We start from the raw sequence: 21,524 nt of genomic DNA on the forward strand, positions 1-21,524 counted from the left end.
TAAAATAAGTATTTGTTTTATAGCCTTTGTGTCATAGAACAGTTCACAACAGTTCATCAATGAAGTACTGGTTGAGCAGTTTCCAGAGGTTCTGGAGTTAGGAAAAGTTGGTTTCCTGCTTCTCTATACTCGGGGTGGACAACTTCCGGCTGCTCAGTTATCAGAACCAAGTATGGTGACACTTCCTTCTACATATTTTCCCTTCCCGCCATCTCAGCATTGCCCACAGAAATGTCGCCATTCATAATGGAACAGTTATCTTGGACTCCAAATCTCCTTGAATAAGCAAGGGAAGGGTCACCTCCCTCCGGATCCCCGGGCTTCCTCTTCCTCTCCTGCACGTGGTTCTTCTGTCCTCTCTTCCTCCTCTTCTCCCCCTTTTTCTCTGGTGCCTAAGCTTTCTCTGAAGGTGTCACTCTAAGGTAGATACTTCAGGAGCAAGATAAATAACATTGCCTTCCTGGCCAAGGATCTTCCTGAAGCCTCCCTGTGAGAGAATTTAGACCGAGACTGAGCACTGAGCAGACCCTGTTCTGCGGTTCCTGGTTCCTGACGGTATGGACTTGATGTTGCTGCTCTCACGGGGGTCAGTGATACCCACAGAATGGGGCAGAAATAATCCTACAGCCAGAATCTGTAAGTAGTGCCAGGATAGTGCTTCCCAGCCTCCAAGTGCGCCATGATCTGAGGGGCTCAGAGCCAGGAAAATGAATCCTCTTCTCTCAGCATCCTAAGGAGAACTTCAACTGTGGACTGAAGCCTTTTCCTCAACCAGCAGGTGTGCAGGAGAGCCGCTAAGGCACTCTGGAATAGCTTGATATGCAAATGGAGTTCTGGGACCAGCTTTTGCAGATTGGGGGAGGGGAGCAAGGTCCTAATGAGCATTCGCTGAGGATCCAATGAACTGATCCCAAGGCTAGGTTCCTTGGTCAGCATGGCCCAAACTTCAGAAGGATCTTGTGCTCTGAGGTTTTCCACGTGGTCCCCCAGAGCCTCAGCAGCTCCGATGCTGGCAGAATCTTCAAAATGACCATCAAGTCAGCCACCTTGTGTCCTGTGATTATAATTCCCTTTTTCTAGTATCCCACTTGTCACTTTTCAGACTTCAATTTGCCCATTCCACTTATAGTCTTTCACCGCTCCTGGGGTAAGTTAATATATATTATAAAAATGTAATTAGCAATTTATACAATATAATATAAATACTTATTATAATATTATATATATGAAGCTGTTGCTTCTGAACATACCCTCTCAACATGTCTATATACTTCTGTAAATGTTTCCATCTCTCTAATTCTTTTCTGAAGATGTCTCCAGGCTTACATCAAAATGCCAGTACTAGAAGACTCAAGGGACTCAGGTAAAGTTAGTTTTCAATGTTCATTGAGTTTTTGAGACAAAATGAATTTGAATGGGAAAGATTGGTGTTGTAGAGAGGTTGGAGTAAAGTTTTCCAATGAAATTCTCTTAGGACAGCCCTCAATAAGTTCAATGAACGAGCAATTCCCTGACTTCTTCTCACCAATAGAGCATTTCAATGTTCTTAAAAGTTCTTCCTACTAAGTCTTGTGATCACCTGTGTCCTTGGAGAAAAATCTATCAAGGTTATCCTTTTGGAACCCAAAGAAATGGTCTCCATGACCTTCTGAGCTCATGTAGCTGCCTTGAGTTTAACTGACCCAGTGAGTCTCCGAAGAAGAAGTCACAATTTTCATTGGTACTTTTATTTTTCTGAAGACCTCCTAATTAGATTAAGTGAAGGGTGTTACTGAGAGGCCTTGCCTGCTGAAATCCACATATCAGATACATGTTCAAACATGATTTGGTTGAAGTAGACTCATACATGGATGAGCTTGAATCCTGGTAGCAATGCTTTTTGAGTTAACCTAGTATGCATTGTTAAAAGAAGCAGTAAATCTAGTATGAATCCCCAAAACACTATTCAGTGAATGACTTAACAGACTTAACTTGCAGTTTTGCAATTGCTCACACTCCATTATTTCTCATGATTTTGCTCATGGAGAATGCTTTTTATTGAAATATGTCCCTCAAAAATGTACCTGCTTTTTGTCCTCTATAATTCTGTTCAACGAAGCCATCCATGATTTTCTTCACCAATGCTTAAAATATTTCCTTAGACTCTGGCCTAATTATCTAAGCCACTTGACTAACCATGCATATGCCTTCTTGGTTGATAATTTTTCTAGATCTTCTATGACCATTATCCTCATATATTCATGAACTTTCTTTTCTTTCCTTTTCATATATATATATATATATATATATATATATATATATATATATATATAATTTGATAAGCTTGCACATATATATGATCATTACCGCAACCCCCCCCCCCACACACACACACACATGGGAAGAAGCTCTGTTAGGCACAGCTCTCATAGTATGCATGTTTCCAGCAAGGCAAGCATCAAACAATTCATCTGTTAGTGCACCCAGTGGCATCACCTGGGAAGGTTCTCACTGGTCATAATGCATTTGTTTATAAAAGCAGTTTCATTTCAACCTTGCTTTTTGTGATGGCTGATTTAAGAGAACAGTGTGTGGCTATGAACTTTTGTTCCCTGTTTTGGAAAAATGCCATAGAAACTGTTGGTGGTGTGGAACACAGTTTACAAGAACATTGCTACAGGAAAAACTCACGTTCAGATGGTTTTCTCATTTCAAAATAGGTGAAATGTCGACTGATGATAAACCTCGTTCTGGAAGTCCATCAACTTCCCTAGTAGATGAAAATGTTGATTTGTAATGCACTTGGAGTTCATTCTACCAGGTTAGACTGGTAATCAAATTTCCTATTTAGAGATTCTGAAAAGATTGCATAAGAGTTTGCAACAAAAAAGGCCTGATTTATTGCAGACAGTGGACTGGTTTTGGCACCCCAACAATGCACCTGTTCACATAACCATCTCAGTGCACAAGTTTTGGGCCCAAAACAGCAAGCCTCTTTTACCCCACCCACCTGACTCACCTGACCTCACTTCATAACATTTCCTTTTGTTGGTGTAAATGAAGAGGGAAATGAAAGGACAGTGATTTGATGACAGTGGAATTGAAGAAAAAACGAGGGAGGTGCTGTCACCAATTGAAACCGAAGAGTTGGAAAAATGTTTCCAAGAAAGGAATTGCAGATTTGGAAAATGTGTTAGTTAAAGTGCCAGGGAGCATATTTTGAAGGTGATGCAGTTGTAATTTAAATATATAGCTTGGGAAAAAAACGTTTTTGGTTGTTGTTGTTTTGTTTTTGATACCTTGTCATATGCACTGATGCAAAGAAAACCCCAGTTGAGATGAATTTAGATTACATTTGGAAGTGTTCTTGTGCTGGTCAGTAATACCCCCACCCCGCTCCTTTCTTTCCCCTCCATGCCATGAGTAACAAGGGATGTGCTTCTGTCACCTCAGGCTGCTGTGCATCTTCTGAAATTCTGTATAAGTGAAATTACACACCAGACACTTTTTCTGTTCTGACTCTTCTTAATGGACACATTTTCTTTAAATATTCATTAATTTTGAAATAGGTAGCAGGGTTTTTGTTTTTTCTTTCATTTTTATTGCTGAGCGGTATTCCATCATATGGATGTACCAAGCTTTATTGTTCATCAATTGTTGACAGATAATTGGATTACTTCTGCATTTTGACTATCACATTACTAACACTACAATTAATCATTTGTAAGTCTTTATGTGGAAATGTTTTAATTTGTCTTGGAAAAATACTAAAGAATGGAATTGCTGCATACAGTGGTTGGTACATGTTTAAATTTTAAAGAAATTCTTCAACAATTCTCCATAGACATTTTACCATTTTATTGCATACTTTTGGCTTTTTAAGTCTATTTAATTTTAATAACACTAATAGGTAAATAATTAATATGTTTATTTCCCTAATGATGAATTAGTTTGAGTATCTTTCGTGTACATTTTTCTTTAGTTATATAACTGCCAAAATATGCTGGGAATAACCCAATCAAGTGGAATTGTATGACATTTGTTGTCAAAAAAGTTAATGCAAAATCAATCACGAAGTATATTACTGTCTGTGATAGCATTATATCCCTTTTATTTCCATGAAATACAATCAATAAAACTATTATTCAAATTAATGCACTAACCACAAAAGCTAGTGAAGAAATTAAAGAATTCTACCAGGCACTTCAGTCAGAAATTGATCAAAGGTGCAAGCGAAATACATTGAAAATTATTGGTGATGAGAACACAATATCTGAAAACACAAAGGAAGGAAAAGAAGTTGGAAACTATGAACTTGGTGATGGAAATGAAAGTGGAGATCACAAGAAAAAATCTTCCAAAACTAAAAACTTGTTCATAGCAGTAACCTCTTTTCAACACACAAAAGACAATTCACATGGTTATTTCCAGATGGAATACACGGAAATCAAATAGACTACATCCATGGGAAGAGATGATGGAGAAGCTAAAACCAGACCAGGGGCTGGGTGTGGAATTGACCACCAAATACCCATTTTTATGTATAGGATTTAGCTGAAGAAAAAAAAAATTTTAATCCAAGAGAGCCAAAATATGACCTTGATTCTATCTTACCTAAATTTAGAACATCTCAAGAACAGATACAATGCATGAAACACTAACAAAAGAAGACCTGATGAGCTATGGAAGGGCCTCAACAACGTCACTGGAAAAGAAAGCTATAGGTCATCAAAAAGACAGGAGAGAAAGAACAAATTCAAATTGTTGTCAGAAGAGTTCTGAAACGTGCTCTCAATCACAGAGTAGATAAAGTAAATGGAAGAAACGATGAAATCCAAGAGCTGAATAGAAATTGTCATAAGGCAGCTCAAGAAGACAGCCAAATGTGTTCATGAAAAGTGTAAAGACCTCAAGTTATGAAACCAAAGGGAAGAACACGCTCAGCATGCCTTAAGTTGAAAGAACTAAAGAAAAAATGCAAGTGTCGCATAAAAATATTGAAATAGTCTACGGGAAAATATAAAATGATGTGGGAATCCTCCAAAGAAGATGGAAAGAAGACACAGAGTCCCTCTACTCCAAAGCGCTAGTCGACAATCCACCATGTCAGGAGCTAGTGTAAGAGCAAGAACCAATGGTGCTGAAACAGAAGGTCAAGCTTCATTGAAAATAAGGCTCCAGGGCTCGATGGGATACCATTGGAAACGATTGCTTAAGCTGACAAAGCACCGGAAGAGCATATGGCCTATGCCTGGAAATTTGGAAGACGCTATTTGGCCAACTGCCTGGCAGAGCTGCAGTTCTTAAGTCATTCCGAAAAAAGGTGACCCTGCAGAAAACAACAACAAAGTTAAACATATAAAAGCCTAAATCTAAAAGAAAACAAAAAGTAAACCCAAATGCTATTCTCTCTGATAGCCTGGCACTATCTAGTTTCTTTACCACACTTTCAGCAAAATTGTACTTGCATGTGATATCAATGATATTGTTCTACACTTTCAGCAGTTTGCTAGCTTGCTAATGTTTTTCTGCATATGAAATCCAGGATACGTAAATCTATGCAAACTGGGGAAATGGTTCCTTAGGGTATGGCAGGGGAGGTTGGGGAAGAAAGTGGAACTAATGATAATGAGTGTAAGGAAGAAGAAAATGTTCTCAAACTGTTGTGATGATTGTACAACTCAATTGGACTACTGATTTGTATCATATGTGAAGTTACCCATAGGTTTTCATGGAGACATTCATCAAGCTGAGGTGGTCTTCACCTATTCTAGTTACTGAGTTGCTATTATAAATGGGTGCTGGATTGTGAGAAGGGCAATTTTGAGCAACGCAGACCGCTGTTGGAGAATTCTTTTAGCTCTTCTGTTTGAATACGTTCCTGTTTACATTGGTTTTTGAAAGATACCTTTGAGGGATTTGGAATCCTAGATTGATAGCTTTGTACATTCCAGTAGTTTATAGGTGGTGTGCCTCTGCTTCTCAGTTACACTGTTCAGGAAGAGAATCTGGTTCATCTTTATCTTTTAAAATTATCCTGGTAATTTTGTATTCTTTTTTTTGAATCATCAGTTTTAAGCAAGTTTGTTAGGATGGAGTGTGATATACATCTACTCCTCACTTATCTCTATTTCATTATTGGAGTTTTAAATTTATGATAATAGTAAAAAAATCTACTCTCTGCTTTTTTTGCATATTGATGTTGAATATCTGACTGTAACGAATGCTGACTATCTTAGCTGGGTCTCTGACTAGGCACTCTTCGTGAGCAGCTAGAAAATAAGCTTGTATTGTGCTGTATGGCACATCACTGGCTTGGAGAGGAGAGAGGGCACAGTCTTCAAGTGTCAAGGTGGCTGGAAGTGAAGGAGGGACCGTGGGAACTGGAAGCTGCCTAATGGGTCCATGTGTACACATGGAGCAGAGACTGGAGCAGTAACAGTGTGTGTCTTATGGGTAAGCTGATTTTCAAAGCGGGATCCTGTGTTCTTGCCCCAATTTCCAGCTCTGAGGAGCAAGCAGTAGGAACCGGTCAGGCCATGTTCAAAAAGGTTCCTGAGACAGGGCACTCAGATCCCTGAGGCCCCAGACTGTCACATCAACTGACAAGTACCTGTGAAGCCCCTTGTGCTTTGCCAGTGACTCCTTAGATTGATGCTTGTGGAAGGATACAGGATCTTGGGGAGAGAGTAGGATTGGTGGCCATATGGCTTCCGACATCTTTGGTGCCAAGTGAGAGGCCAAGGCCAGACCTAGCCATCCTGACCCAGGAGGAAGTTCTGGGGCATGGGTTCTCTTGGGGACATGGGGTCAGAGGCCATTTGGACTGTACAGTAAGAGTTTGGGAATCCTCCGGTGAGGGCCCAGCAGGTGATCCAACAGGTCATGTGTAACACCCCCCTCCCCAGATCATCAGGCTTTTCTTCCCCTAATGAGCAAATCCACTCTCACAACAAAGCTAGCAAGGGCATTTGGGGGTTACAGCATGAATAAACCTGGCCACCTATCCGGAAAACACAGTACCGCTGAGTAAGAAAGGACTGAGAGGTGAAAATGGGTCTGTGCTTGGGTCATCCCGGCTATGGCCGCCTCTGCTGCCTTTCCCTGCAGGTGATGGTGAGGACCACGCCAAGGCATTTTGGGAGAGGAGAAGGAAGCAGTGTCACGTGACCTCAGCAAGAGCCAGGGGAATAGTCAAGGTAAGGGGGTGAAGTGATATTGACATCCTCCATTTTTATAGAACACTAATTTTTGCCTAATGCTCTGGTCTTTGGGACCTAACTATGTTACTAAGTTAGGAGTGAATATACCTTTATTCATGCTTTCTGTGCTTGATTTTTCATTGGGTTTCATGTATAAAGAGGTTTAAAAGTTTCCTCCAATTACAGATTTTCAACCATGGTTCATTAAAATCTTCCACCGTATCTCTTTTGGATATTGTAACTACAGATATATTAGGCCAATTGACATTTTTCCAAGACTCACTGAGGCTCTCTGTTTCCCTCTCCTTCTATGAATTACCTTTCCCTTCAGCATTTAATTTTGGATCGTTTTTGTTGGTTTATCTTCACATTTACTCATCTTTTCATCTTTAATGTCTACTTGTTGGCAATATTATCTAATATAGTTTTTATATAAGATAATGTAGGCTTTCTCTCTAGAATTTTGATTTTAGTCTTCTATATGCATGCTCTCACAGTTTTAAACATGAACTAGTTTAATGTCTATTTTCACTAATTATCCCATTTGTATCAGTTCTACCTTTGTTTAAAACTACAATGAATGTAAGTACAAAACATGGATGGCCTCTTTCTATGATTTGTAATTTTCTATTAGATGCGAGATTGTATAGATTTTACATTGCTTTGTGGTGGACATTTTTAATATAACTATAAATACTCTTGAAATTCATTCTGTAATGAACTACAGTAACTTGAATATAAATTTATACATTTACTTCTTCGATTTGAAATACATTGGCAGAATTCGGGAAGGGTTGAGTCTAGGGATACCTACCCTCCATCACCCGGACACTTAAACATTTCTTTACCATAAAGCTGGTGGAAACAAGCATTATTTTCAGTCCAAAGTGCATGCCAGCAATTGTTTCTTTCCGTCCTTTTGGGGCGGTTCTTCTTCTGACCTCTGTTAGTTTGTTGTGTGTGTATGTGTGTGTGTTTGTGTGTGTGTGTGCATGTACTAACAGGTACTCGGTTTGATATTTAAAGAGAACATTTCCCACAACTCAGATGTTTTCTCTGTATCTCCCTCCTCAGAACTCCAATTTTTCCTTTCAGTCTCTCAGATCCATCTCCTCAGGAAAGTTACTGGACAGATTAAAAAATGGTTCTTCTTATATCAGCTTTGACCGACATCCAGGACAAATTAAACCTTGTTGCTCACTCTACTATGACACACTGCCTGAGTGAGTTCCCTCGTTCAATCAGAATCAGCAGATACTTTCAAGAGAGTAAGTTTAGGTGAACAAAGTGTATTTCTTGTAGCCTCCATTTCTTATGAATGTTGCTTGATAATTTTTTGTCAACGCCTTAAGTCTGGAAAACAATAGTTTCCTGTATTTTATACATTTATGATTATTAGGGCCAGAAGATAAATCTAGTGTGTGGTACCTCATCTTATCTAAAAGTCAAATCCTAGGAATCAGTGTTTGTATAGATAATACTATATCTTCTGCACCTTGACTCCAATTAAAGTTACTTTAACCCTTCAAAATTAATTTTAATACATAAAATAAATAAATTTGAGATGATATTAATAACCTAGGATTTTTAAATCACAGTATCAAAAAATAAATAAATAAAACAAGACCAACTTTAAAGGAGTACTAGAAATGGATAAATTTAGAAAAAATTTAATAAAAATATTTATGGTTCATATCTATTGGGTTGACATGAAGAGAAGTAGTAGAAATTACCAGGACAGGTTTAAATTCATATTTTCAAGAAGATTCAAAAGTTGCTAACAAATTACAGGTCAAAGGAAAGGAGAAAAAATAGATCTATCTGAAGAATAATAAGTCCAATAGTACAAAAAATACAAAATAATAGAGAATACTTAAGAAGCACAGAGAGGAAAAAAGGAAGTATAGATGAGTTGAGACCATAAAGATTATGAATTACAATGCAATGATATTTGGAGTTTATTGTATATATAGTGAACTTATTCTACTCTATACATCAGTCACCCATGAAGATTCTGAAAAACATATATGATTAAATATTTCTTTTAAAGATATGAATATAGTAATTTTAGGTATAATAGCTCAAATATTTATAAATCTTAACAAATGGGTTTATATGCAGACATTATAATAGGAAGTTGCTATTGAAATAAAGATATACATATGATTTATATTTACTCTTTCGATGTCTTTTCTACCATTTATGTAATCATATCAGAGTGACTTTTATTTAAATTACCTCATGCTACAATGGATATTAATATTTTCCTAAATTTTTACAAAAATAGTTTTTAAAATTTTGAATTAGGTGGGGGTTTTAAATTTCAAATAATAAGTTTGTCAATCAACCATTTAAACTACTGATCAACCCCTGATAAATAGCATATTTTCATTCTTATTTGATAGCTATGTAGGTAGTATGTAATTGTGTGAAAATATATTTTCTATAATTGATCATTTAAAATGCTCCTTTAGTAATTCTTAAATTACTAGGAGGTCATGTTGATTATGTCTTGCAGTTGACTTTAGCTCTCTAGCAATTGGGCCCTTCGATATTGGGAAATTCCCATCATGTGACTCTTGATGAGAGAAAAAGCTGCCCGTTTTTACAGAAACAAAAAGACCAGACTTTAACTTTTCTCCACCTCCCAACAACTCAGACTGGGCATGAAAGGCAAATTCTAGCAATTATATGCTCTGTGTCAGAAATTTAATTTGAATCAAAGTGATAAAAATTGTTGAATGGGAAAACAATCTATTTCATTGATTCCTGTTTTCACAGAAGTTTCAAAAATGGTGGCTCTACAAGTGATAGGTATGAATGTGCATTTGCCAGATGAGCATATGTCTCCCATGATATAATTATGACTATGCTCTATTATATCAATTAAGTCTTTGTTTGCTGTTTTCTGAATTTGTTTCTCCTATATTTCTTTTAATTCTATAAATTACTAAATAATTTCCTTTAATTTCTTTGGTACTTCAACAAACCAGAGCTGACCTCTATTGCTTGCAAATAAAAATAGAACAGACACAGGCCATTAAATATGTAATAAATTGTGAGCTCAATGAATTAAATTAACTTGCTGAGGCCACTCTGTCTGTAGCTTATTGTCAGGAGCTGGTGGAGCTAGAAGTTGATCCCGGCAGAGTCTAAGCTCAAAGTTAAATCGTGTTGTGCTGCTAGTTACAGTCGGACCACATCTGGCGACAGAGAAGTCACTATAACTAAATTAACTGCAGGAACCAAATTAACTTCTTCTCTTGGGAAGCCATTCCCCAGATTGAGGTGGTATACACCTCCCCCAACACCAGTGCTCTGTCACAAGAAAGAACTCATTCCTACCGTGTAATGATTCGTCTAGGACTTAAAGTCATAATATCTGTGACAAGAGATGTACAAGAGTACATGGACAACTTCTGTGACAAGAGTCCTCGGGTGTGGAAAATGGAATTAAATGAAGATGGAATTTCCTATGAAATTTTTGAATCCCCCTTTTTATTGAGAAAAGACCAACTCCATACATACTTTGTTTGAAGTCCTATACCAGGTGTGGCAACCCACAGATGAGGCAGACATGGTGCCTACTCATTTAGGCAATACTGACATCAGAATCTACCAGGCCCGGAGCCCACCCCTCTTATAACACTAGCAACATTATCAGGTGGTCATGAAGGGCTCTACAAAAACAGGTACTGATTCATGTACACCGTGGCAGAAAATGTTACATGTTCACCGTAAGATTTCTTCTTCCAGGGAGGCGTCGGAGAGTGGAAGACATGACAAAATAAAAATAATTTATAAATTATCAAAGGGGCAAGTGAGTCGGGGAGAGAGGGGAAAAATGAGGAGCTGATACCAAGGGATCAAGTAGACAGCAAATGTTTTGAGAATGATGAGGGCAACAAATGTACAAATGAACAGGACACAATGGATGGGTATATGGATTGTGATAAGAATTGCATGAGCCCCCAATAAAATGATCAAAATAGGAAAGATTTCTTCTTATATAATATACAGAAAGGCTACATTTATCAATCTCTCCTAGAGAGTTTCACATTATTGAGTTCTCCCTAATGGAATGTGAGCAAACTGTAAACCCCTGTAAGTGGGTCCTTAAATACATAGCACGCCTTTCTGGATTCCATGTCCCATTTACAATTAGAACTCACTTAATTGACATTAAATTGTAGATGAGCAATACATTTATCATGTTGCATATGGCAAATGAGATTTAAGTTCTTACTGTTGACTGTAGCAAAGCCTATTCAATCCTGGCTCAGATGAAAACACTAAAGAAATTAAGTTACTTTTATAAGAATATCTCATTCTTAATATCCACTATAATTTGTATTGGATAAAAAAGAAATAAAAAATAAACTTATCAGACTCAGGCAATACTACATATTCTAACAATACTAACATATGTTGCCAGAAAAATTGATCAGCTAAAATTTTCAAAGTCATGTTGCCAAGTTTTGAATTTGATTTAAATTTAAGGTGTAAAATATTAATGAATATTGTATAGAAACAAATTGGCCATTCAACTGTTGAAAATCCTACTAATATTTAAATTTTATTGGTGAGCATTCTGATTATTAGAGATATGAAACTATATGCCCAAGTCAACATAGAGTACAAGTATAAACATTAAAAATAAATTCCAGACTCTGTTGCTCTTTTGATTATATAAATTTGGGCTTTGAAATATACTTTTAAGAATATTCTACCATTTTAAAGTATATCTATAGAAATAAATACATTTGAATATGTAAGACACATATCAGGTTTTACATCAGTTTGGTTGGGCTAGGCTTTGTCATGCTATGATCTAACATATTGTCGTCATCTCTACGGCTGGATCTTCTGTGAAGCAGCCCAGCACCTGTGGGAGTAAGAGGGTAGAGACCATTTCTTTAGTCTGGCCACAGTCTGGCTACAACGGAGGGAGGTTTTATTTGGGGTCCCATCTTCTGTTAGTGTACAGAAGCCAGCTCACTCCTGAGGTCAGATTTGGATCTGACATCGGCGTTGTCATTCTCTTGTTATATTGCAGGCCAATCCCAGGAGCCATCGTCAGTCTCCTGGTGACCAATCTGGGGTTCATTTAGCCTGTGGTCTTCCTGCTTCATGTTCCTGCTTCCTTTTCAGTCACTGCAGCTAGGAAGATCAGGAGATCCCCCCAACTTACATCTGATGTGAGTAAAATGAAATCTTTGACAGCTTCAATCTTTTTTCCATTTATCATGATATCTTCTATCCGTCCAATTGTTAGGAGTTTTATTTATTTAACATTGAATTTTAATACATACTGAAGATTGTCACTTTCGATCTTCATTAGTAAGTGTTTGAAGTCTAACTCACTTTCAGAAAGAAAGGTCATTTGTATATATCTTGTGTTGATCATGAGTTTCCTCCAATCCTGCAGCTACACTCTGCTTCAAATAGTCTGGTCTCTTGAATTGTGTGCTCAGAGGACAAGTAAAATATGTATGATGGAAGTGGCAGATATTTTTTTATATTAAACTGGTCATTCTGTTTGAACAACTGCGTTTGGCTCCGTGTACAGACTCCACAGGAATCCATTTAAGTGTCCATCACTTGCCTGTCAGTTTGCTATAATTTACTGACTTGTGTGCCACTGTTAGATAGGAAGCTATGATGTTGGCATTTCAAATCCCAGCAGAGTCACTGAAAGTGAACAAGTTTCCTCGGGGCTTCCAAACTAAGGCTGTCCTACGAAGGAATAGGCTGTCCACTTCTGAGGAATTTGCCTCTACAAATATTATGAGTAGGAGTGGAACACTGTCAGCTATTGAAAGCGTTATGGATGGAAGCAGAGCGCTACCAGATAAGAGTGCCAAGAGCGGAGTCCCGGCGGTGAAGCGCTCACCATGTGACTGGGGAGGAGCTGCCTTCTCAAAGTAGAGTCGGCTATAAAGACATTCACAAAGGAAAACTTTCTGAACTTTCATCTGCTGGTGGGCCATGGCTCAAAATGAGAACAAACAGTTGTCAACTTTTATTAATAATTCTAACTTGTAATGCATGAATTATGAATTTAGGAAAATTAAAAATGGAAAATGAAATGGAATACATAGAGGTTGATATCCTAGAATTAGTGAGTTGAAATAAACTGGTATTGGCTGCATTAATTAGACCATATTTGGGTTCACCTTCAGGAGTGACAAATTCAAGAGGAATGGCATTCATTGTCAAAAGGGATCTATCTTGAAGCACAATGCTATCTGTGACAGTATTATATCTGTCTGCCTTAAGGAAACCCAGTTAGTACAACTATTACTCAAATGCGTGTATTTACCACTAAAACTAGTAATGAAAAAATTGAAGAATTCTACTAATGTCTTCTGTCTGAAAATGATCAAATATGAAATCGAGATGCATTGATAATTATTGGCTACCTGAATCCAAAACTTGGAAACAAGAGAATTTGGACAGTAATTGGAAAATATGATCTTGGTGAAAGAAATGGAACTGGAAGTTGCATGACAGATTTCTACATCAAAAACACTTTTTTCAACAGCCTTAAAATCAACTATACATGTGGACTTCTCCAGATCAAATCTATAGAAGTCAAATTGACTATATCTTTGAAAAGGGACAGTGATGTAGTAGCTCCATATCATCAACCCAAACAAGGTCAATTCTGATTGTAGAATACACTATCAATGGCTCATATGTAAATTCAGATCAAGGCTGAAGAAAACGAAAAGTCTATGAGAACCAAAATATAGCATTTCAAATATTCCACCTGAAATTCAAAAACATCTTAAGAATAGATTAGACTCATTGAAAACTATTGACGAGCTGACTGATATCAAGTACATCACATATGAAGAATGCAAAATATTTTTTAAGACAAGAAAAATGGAAAGATCCAAGTTAATGTCAGAAGACACTCTGAAAGTTGCTCTTGATGATAGAGCAGCTAAGGCAAAAGGAAGAATTGACGTGTAAGTCAAAATATTATTAAGCAGAAAATTTCAAAGGCCTACTCAAGGACAATGTCTAGTATATTAATGAAATGGGCAGAAATTTCTTAGAAAATAAAAATGGAAGAAGACACTAAACAACTTTCAAGCTGAAAGAAAAAAAACATTTCAGTCAAGGTTTTCAATACTAAAAGATTATCTGGGCAAACAATAGAATGATGAAGGAAGGATCAGAAGAAAATTGGAACAATACACAAAACCACTGCCTCAAAGGAACTAGTTAGCATCGAGCAGCTAAAGGAACAGCATATGATCAAGCAATTAAGGTGCTGAAGAGGAAACCCGCATTGCCCTGAGGACCTTAGCAGAAAGCAAGGCTGGAAGAAATTACCACCAGAAAAGTTTGGGCATACAGATGAAGCACTGGGAGCTTTCACTAGTGTATGCCAAGAAATCTGGAAGAAAACCAACTTGGACAGATTTATATTTGTTACCATTCAAAATAAAGGTGATCCAATAGAATGCCAACAATTTTGAAAAAAAAATCAGTAATATCATATGTAAGTTAAATTGTACTGCAGAGCTTCCAATACTGATTGCAGTAGTACATTGATAAGTCCCTGCCAGAAGAGGATGTGGAACAAGTGATATTGCTGATATATTATAGGTTTTGGATCAAAGTACAAAATATCCACAAAATGCTTCCAATCACACAAATTAAGTTCAAACTTTGTTACTATTCCCTATAGACCATTCACATTTCACTGTTGTTTTTTTTACCTCAATCTAATTTCTTGCTGTTTTCCCCGGATTCTTTCTTTATATAGGTTGCGGTCTCTAACCAAACCAAAGCAAACCAAATCTACTTCCAAAAACAAGTTGATTCTGACTCACCTACTATGCCACCAGGGCTCTGTTTAGTCCCTCTGAATGTCCAATGCAGAAAACACATTGTGTGCAGTATCGTTGCACATGCAGTGTCCAGTCCTTGGAATAATGCCCTTAGCAAGTACCCTCTCTGTACCACAGAAAAATAATTTGCTCTGTGAATCCTTTGGGAAGAATTCTGTCTCATTTCCCTTTCCTATTATAATCCAATATTTCATAGAAAACAGTACAGCATGCATTTGGAGACACATAACTGACATTTCAAATTATGGATTTATTTATAATGGAGATCACAGTCAAATTATTTCACTATTCAGACTTTCAGTTTATCTGCATATAAGTTATGAATAATAAAATCTAATTATAGGTCTATTGTGAATATATGCAAATATGCAGGTAGAAAGACCTGTAAAATTCCTAACTCACAATGGACTCTCAATAAATATTTGCTCTCTTCTTTCACTCTGTACTCACCCCAATAAGCTTTCTCTAAAACCAAAATAAACCAAACCCCTAAAATAAACTATACTCCATTTCTATTCAATAGATTCTGGCTCATGGTGTCCCTATTTGTTACAGAAAATAATAGCACCATAGCATCTTCCATACATGTGAAAAATGACCTCTGGACCATTAGTGGTTTCATGGTTGAGGAAGAACATGACTTATTTATCTTACAACCTGGAAAAAAAAACTATGTCACTTGGAGGATGGTGTTTCATAAACTAGTTTCTTAGTTTTATTTTTTAATTTACATTTAGCCAATGTGAATGCATATTTTCAACATTAAATAATGAAACTAGAAAGAAAAAACCTCCAAACCATGTTTTTATTTAAACTTAATAGCCTACTGCCCATTTTTGTTTCAAAATTTTAATTATTGCTTGTGATGAGTGCTTATTATTTTATCATGCTGATGTGTCACACTTTTATAATGTCTCAAATGTTGCATACTGAGGCTGCTTCTTATTTTTTTCACTATTAAAATGACACTTTAATAAGTAGCTTCATGGGGACATACTTCTTACCTCAAAGTATAATTCACAGTATTCATTATCAGAATGCAAAATGGGTCAAAATAAATAAGGTGTGGACATTCTTTTAACTTATGAACTGATTTGCCAAATTAGTTTCCAAAAATATGCAAAGATTCATTCTATCACCAATGAGATCTGCTTATGGCAATAATACAGAAAGCTAGTGAAGCCCACTATTTAAATTAGCAATAGGCGCCTACTGCTTGGTCTAACTTCCACTTCCTCAATTCCTATGGAAACGCATTGTACCTCAACTCCAGCCTCTTGCTAATCCAGTCACTTGCTTACTTTCACCTCTGTCTTAGGGAGGTGATTGCTCTAGGCATAAGGAGTTAGGTCAATATTTACTCTTGACAAGTTTCAAATCAGCAATGGAATAAGATATCAATCTCTTCAATAGGCTAGGGAGTAAGCTTTATAAACCACACTGAAGCCTTTACTTTTGTCCTCTATGATACTAATATTGTTGGCCTCTTTGATAGAGGGAGAAGCAATACTAGAACATAACATAATTTATGAATTCATTTTTAGAAAAATCAAAAGGTAACAGTGCCCTCCCTTATAGTAAAAATTCATTTTAAGGTTAATCATCAGGGATATTCTGACTCTGGAAGGAGGCTACCAAGATCATTGAGATAAGAAACCAGACACAAAGCCTCACCTTCCTTCAGATAAACAAGTGTCTGAAGCTTCAGGGGATGGTGGTTCAATAATCCCTGGAGAAAGGTGGAATAGATGACTTCCAAATGATCATTGCAAAACCCAACCTTCTTAACGTATCATCCGATGACATTGTAAAAATCTGCTAATTCTTTCCCATAATCATTATAAAAAAGACCATTTCTTGTTTATTACCTTGCAGGGTCAGGACTGAACCCTGAAACAGCTGTAACCACTTGCAGAATAACTTAGAATTTTGTGAATCAACCTTGTTCCTGGTTTTGGCTGTGGTGACAGGCTCTCCCGGACCGCTTGACAACATCTTCAAACCAGTCAACTTCGTTTCAAGTACCTCCTCCTCAGAGAGGTGTTCTCTGCACACACTCTCTAAAGATGCTCCCCGTCATTTTCTACCTATTCCTTATGCTACTGACCTATATTACTTTAATAGAATATGTGTGGGATTACACATTATTTAATTACTTATACACGCACCCCCTCCTTCATACCTCTGCCTCGTCACTCTGTAATAGGTAGAATATAAACTCAGTTAGGACAGGTGCGTTCAGTCTTGTTCATTGCTGTCTCTGTAGCAATGGTTAAGGAGCCTGGTATAGAACAGGGTCTTGAGAATTATTTTCAACTTAACATGATTGAAGTTTGCAATGATATGATATATGTATTAAATCCCAACTAATAAGAAAAAATAATTATTTTTGGAGGACTATTAAATAATATGAGCCATTAAGTGTCTTCAATAAATCTGAGTTGGGAATTGGTTTGGGAACACATTGTTAGAATATATATATATACATACATACATACCTGGGTAAGAAGCTTCCTAAGAAACCCAAAATTGAACCTATGGTTGAGTTATATAAATCCCTTGAATCATGAATTGTTAAATTATAGATAGAAGTGCTCAAACATAATTCCAGCCCCGGTTTCTTTTGTTGTCCATGGTGGACACAGCAATACAGAACGCTCACTAATGTAACCTCTTCCGATGAGAAACTTGTGGAAACTTCTATGGAAGTAACACATCCTCTTGTAATCAAGGCTTCTCACCAGGTTCATCAATCACTTGTCACGCCGCTAATTCTCTGTCCAGTTGCATACGGAACGAACGAGTGTTACCACAGAGCTCATTGCAGAAATTAAAACTCAAACGGGTGTCCCCTGGTCACTTGCCACCAGACATAGATTTCTGGTGACATTCAGCTAATGAATTTCTTCATGATTAACTACTCATTATATGTGCCCATTATCATGGAAACATACTTAGTCTGCACTTCACCTTTTATAAGCAAGTAGTTGTGTAGGGAGTAATTAATATAAGCGAGCAGGGGGAGCCCTGTTTTATGAAGTCAGAGAAAAATGGAGCTTGTAAAATATTATTCACAATCAAACAAGTTGCTGAAACAAAAACTATGCTCTGCTGAGCTGTAACATCCATTCTTTGTTATTAGAATAGAAAGCACAAGTTATACAAAATTAGATAACGTATCCAATATGGGCATTCTATTTTTCATCCTTCCAGATGCATTGGAAGGAAGATCTTAAAAATCAACACAACTTCCCTATTACTACTATTATTGCTAACTATTATCTTGTATTTGTCTAAATTGTCAAAATTATCTCTGAAATTTACAGTGGGGAGCCTTTCACCATTGCTGAATCTGTAGTGACATCTGGTGGCCTAAATTTCACGAGTAATTGCGAGAAGCTCACATCTGTATCTTTTAAGACTGTATGTAGTGAACGAATGTCCTTGCTTATTCAGTCATAAGAATGAATTAGCCTTTTCTCAAAATTAGAAAGGCAAATATTCACATGGGAAGGGTGAGGGTTTTATGGAATAGCCAACAATTTGTAAGGATTATAATAGTAACTTATTCTAAAATTAAATAGAGATTTAAGTGTGTGCATGGTGCTCTATCATTAAAGAAATTCTGACACAAATTATTTTAAAACAAGATTATTAGATGAATTAAAGTTTACAAATTGAATGTTAATTCATCAGCTACTATGGCCATACCACCTCTTTGAATTCTCATTAATTCATTCTTCAAATATTTTATTGAGCAACTATTTGAGCAATGTTATCACAAAAATCTACATATAAGCATACTTTTAGCATAACAATTAAATCTATGGAAAAATAAATATATTCTCTTGTAGGGACTTTGAGATTTTCCCATGTTCCAAACTTCTCAAGTGTGCATTTATATTTTGTAATCTTCACCAAATCAAACATATTTTGAGTTCATAGCAATCATTCAAATATACTTGTGAGTTTGATGGCTACTGCTTTCTAGTACATTGCTTATTTCTCATGGATTTGTTAGAATTAATAGAGTGATGAGGCAATCTCTTGTCATACTACTGTATCTCTTTTTGTGGACCCCTGTTGACATGTGGCTCAGTGTTCCCTGTTAACTGAATGGACTGTATTTCGAATACACCTGTGCTCCACAATAGAAAAACACAGTAATATGCTGCTTGAAAAGATTCCCAGTCTCGGGAAGTCGTCGGGCAATCCGACTCCGTCCTACAAAGTCTCTGTAAGTCAGATTCCCCTGACAGAAGTAGATTTGGTTTAGTTTGGGTTCCCATGAAGATATAAGAATCAAGTTCTGTGGCTATATTTTCACTTATTTCCCTAACCCCATAGTTTATATCTGCTTAATTACCAATCCTGATGATTTTACCACCTGGACAGATTTAAACCCTGTTAAAATCTCTCCACTTAATCACAATTCCTGTGCCAATTTCCGTTGCTTCTCACGGAACTATCACAATAAACATCTGAATGATTTCACATCAACTCTATCATTTTTCCAGACTTCTACTGAATCAGAAGGGATATTTTCTAAACAAAATCTTGTCACCTGACTTTTTAGAACACTTCACTAAAGGGATCTATCCATCTCACTGCTCCTTAGAGCAGAAACGCCTTGAATCTATTCATGGTCTTATCAATAATTTTACTTTTAGCTCCAAATTACACATCATTATTTTTCAACTACCTCAAGTGCCACAAAGTTTAAATAAGCTGCTTCTACTTCCTAAATAAAGGAAAAGGCAGTGGGGGGAGGGGACCAGAGTAGTGACCAGACATGAAGGCTTACTCATTGCCATTCAGTAATGCTGACCCTAGGGAGGCCCTGTGGGTTTCTAAGAGAGTAACTGTTCACTGGAGTAGAAAGCTCAGTCCTCCCTCAGAGCTGCTGGTGTTTTGGAACTGCTGACTATGCGGATCACAGCCCAACTCATAAACACTACTCCACCAAGTCTCCATATAAAGGTTACAAAATATTAAGAAATCAGAAAATGTTTCCTACTGAAAAAGAGGTGTTGCCTTTGGAAACCTAGACCTTTTGACTCACTGCCCTTGTGTAGGTGGTGACTCATAGCAACCCCACAGGACAGGGTTCCTAGACTGTAATTGTTTCAGAGGAGTAGAAAGTCCTGTTTTTTTTTTTCCCCAAGTGTTTGAAGAGAGTTAAAACATTCTAAGCAAATAACTTAGGAACACTAGTTTGAGCCACCAATCACCAATCTACCAAGAAACTACCCTCTGTCATAATCAAATTGCTGAGAATGGTAATTGTACCTCTTCTTTTCCATGGTTTAAATTACATGATTATAAAGTAAAATCTCAAATTGATATAGTGTGTTCTTAAGGACCCCCAGCACTTTCTGGAGATGCATTCATCTTAATAAACTCTATGAAATATTATAATTAATATTTATTAAGCATGCAGTATATAGCAAACACCAGACAGGGAAGAAACTTGACTCCAGTAAATACAATCTGATATTTCCTGACTTGCAGTCACTTCTTAATCAAACATTTAATCAAACATTCCAAAGAAAGTTTTTGAGAAATTATTGAGCTTACATGACAATAACTGACCCAAAAACTTCATATAAAATAATTTGATAGAAGACTAAATTAGTAGAAGAAAACATTTGAATTTTTAAAGATGTGTCTAGGTCTGAGGTAAGTTATTTAGCCAGTCTAGGCTCTGTTATTTCTCTGGTGTAGTTGAGTTTGTGATATTTACATTGGTCAGTTTAGTGAAATGGCTGCTAATAAATATGCTGTCTTTGTTATCCGTTTAGTCTATTAAGAAAGATTTGAAAAATTATTCACTTTTAAGTTCCAAAGATCTGAAAATTCATTCTAGCTGACAAGAATTATTTAACTATTTGCATAGAGAATGAAAGGTTCTCAGAACCATAAAATCTCCTATCCGTCAAAGGAATGGTTAGCAGCCACACAAAAGACAACTTCAAAGACCAATGCATTACTAACAGAGGGTATGGTCTGGGGGTGAAGAGGGTGCATTGCCCAGCCATAACAATGAGCTGCAGGGCAAAGAAGAATAATCATCCCACAGGCTTTGGCTTTGTATAGTGACTCACCTTTCTGCTTGAGAGATTTCTTGACCAGCATGTTTAGTGAAGCGAGGACCGGAAAGAAGATGAAAGCACGCCAAGCATTCATTTCCGGAGTTGAATTTGTAAAGAAATAGCAGGTGTGATTCATGATCCCCGAGAGGGGAACGTGCACCTCTGATGCCTCTCCTACTACTCATGGGGGTGGGTGCAGAGAGTGGGCAACATGGGACCAGCAGCCACAGATAAATATTCCACTGGCGGACATTACAGATAGGTAATGCATTCCTTAGAAGACTAACATTTTAAAAATAGTCAATTTATTATGAATAAAACAATAGAGAAAGTCACAAGGGAGGCAGTATTTTTTTAAATGACAAATTCAATCTACCATATCACTA

General features: G+C 36.9%; 1 pseudogene; it reads right to left on the reverse strand.

Annotated features, from left to right (window-relative positions):
- Positions 1-297: 297 nt before the first annotated feature.
- On the reverse strand, positions 298-21,232 carry LOC142445928 (interleukin enhancer-binding factor 2 pseudogene; annotated as a pseudogene).
- Between the last annotated feature and the right edge of the window lie 292 nt (positions 21,233-21,524).

This window comes from Tenrec ecaudatus, chromosome 4, assembly GCF_050624435.1.
Source record: "Tenrec ecaudatus isolate mTenEca1 chromosome 4, mTenEca1.hap1, whole genome shotgun sequence".
In the NCBI taxonomy this organism is placed as follows: Eukaryota; Metazoa; Chordata; class Mammalia; order Afrosoricida; family Tenrecidae; genus Tenrec; species Tenrec ecaudatus.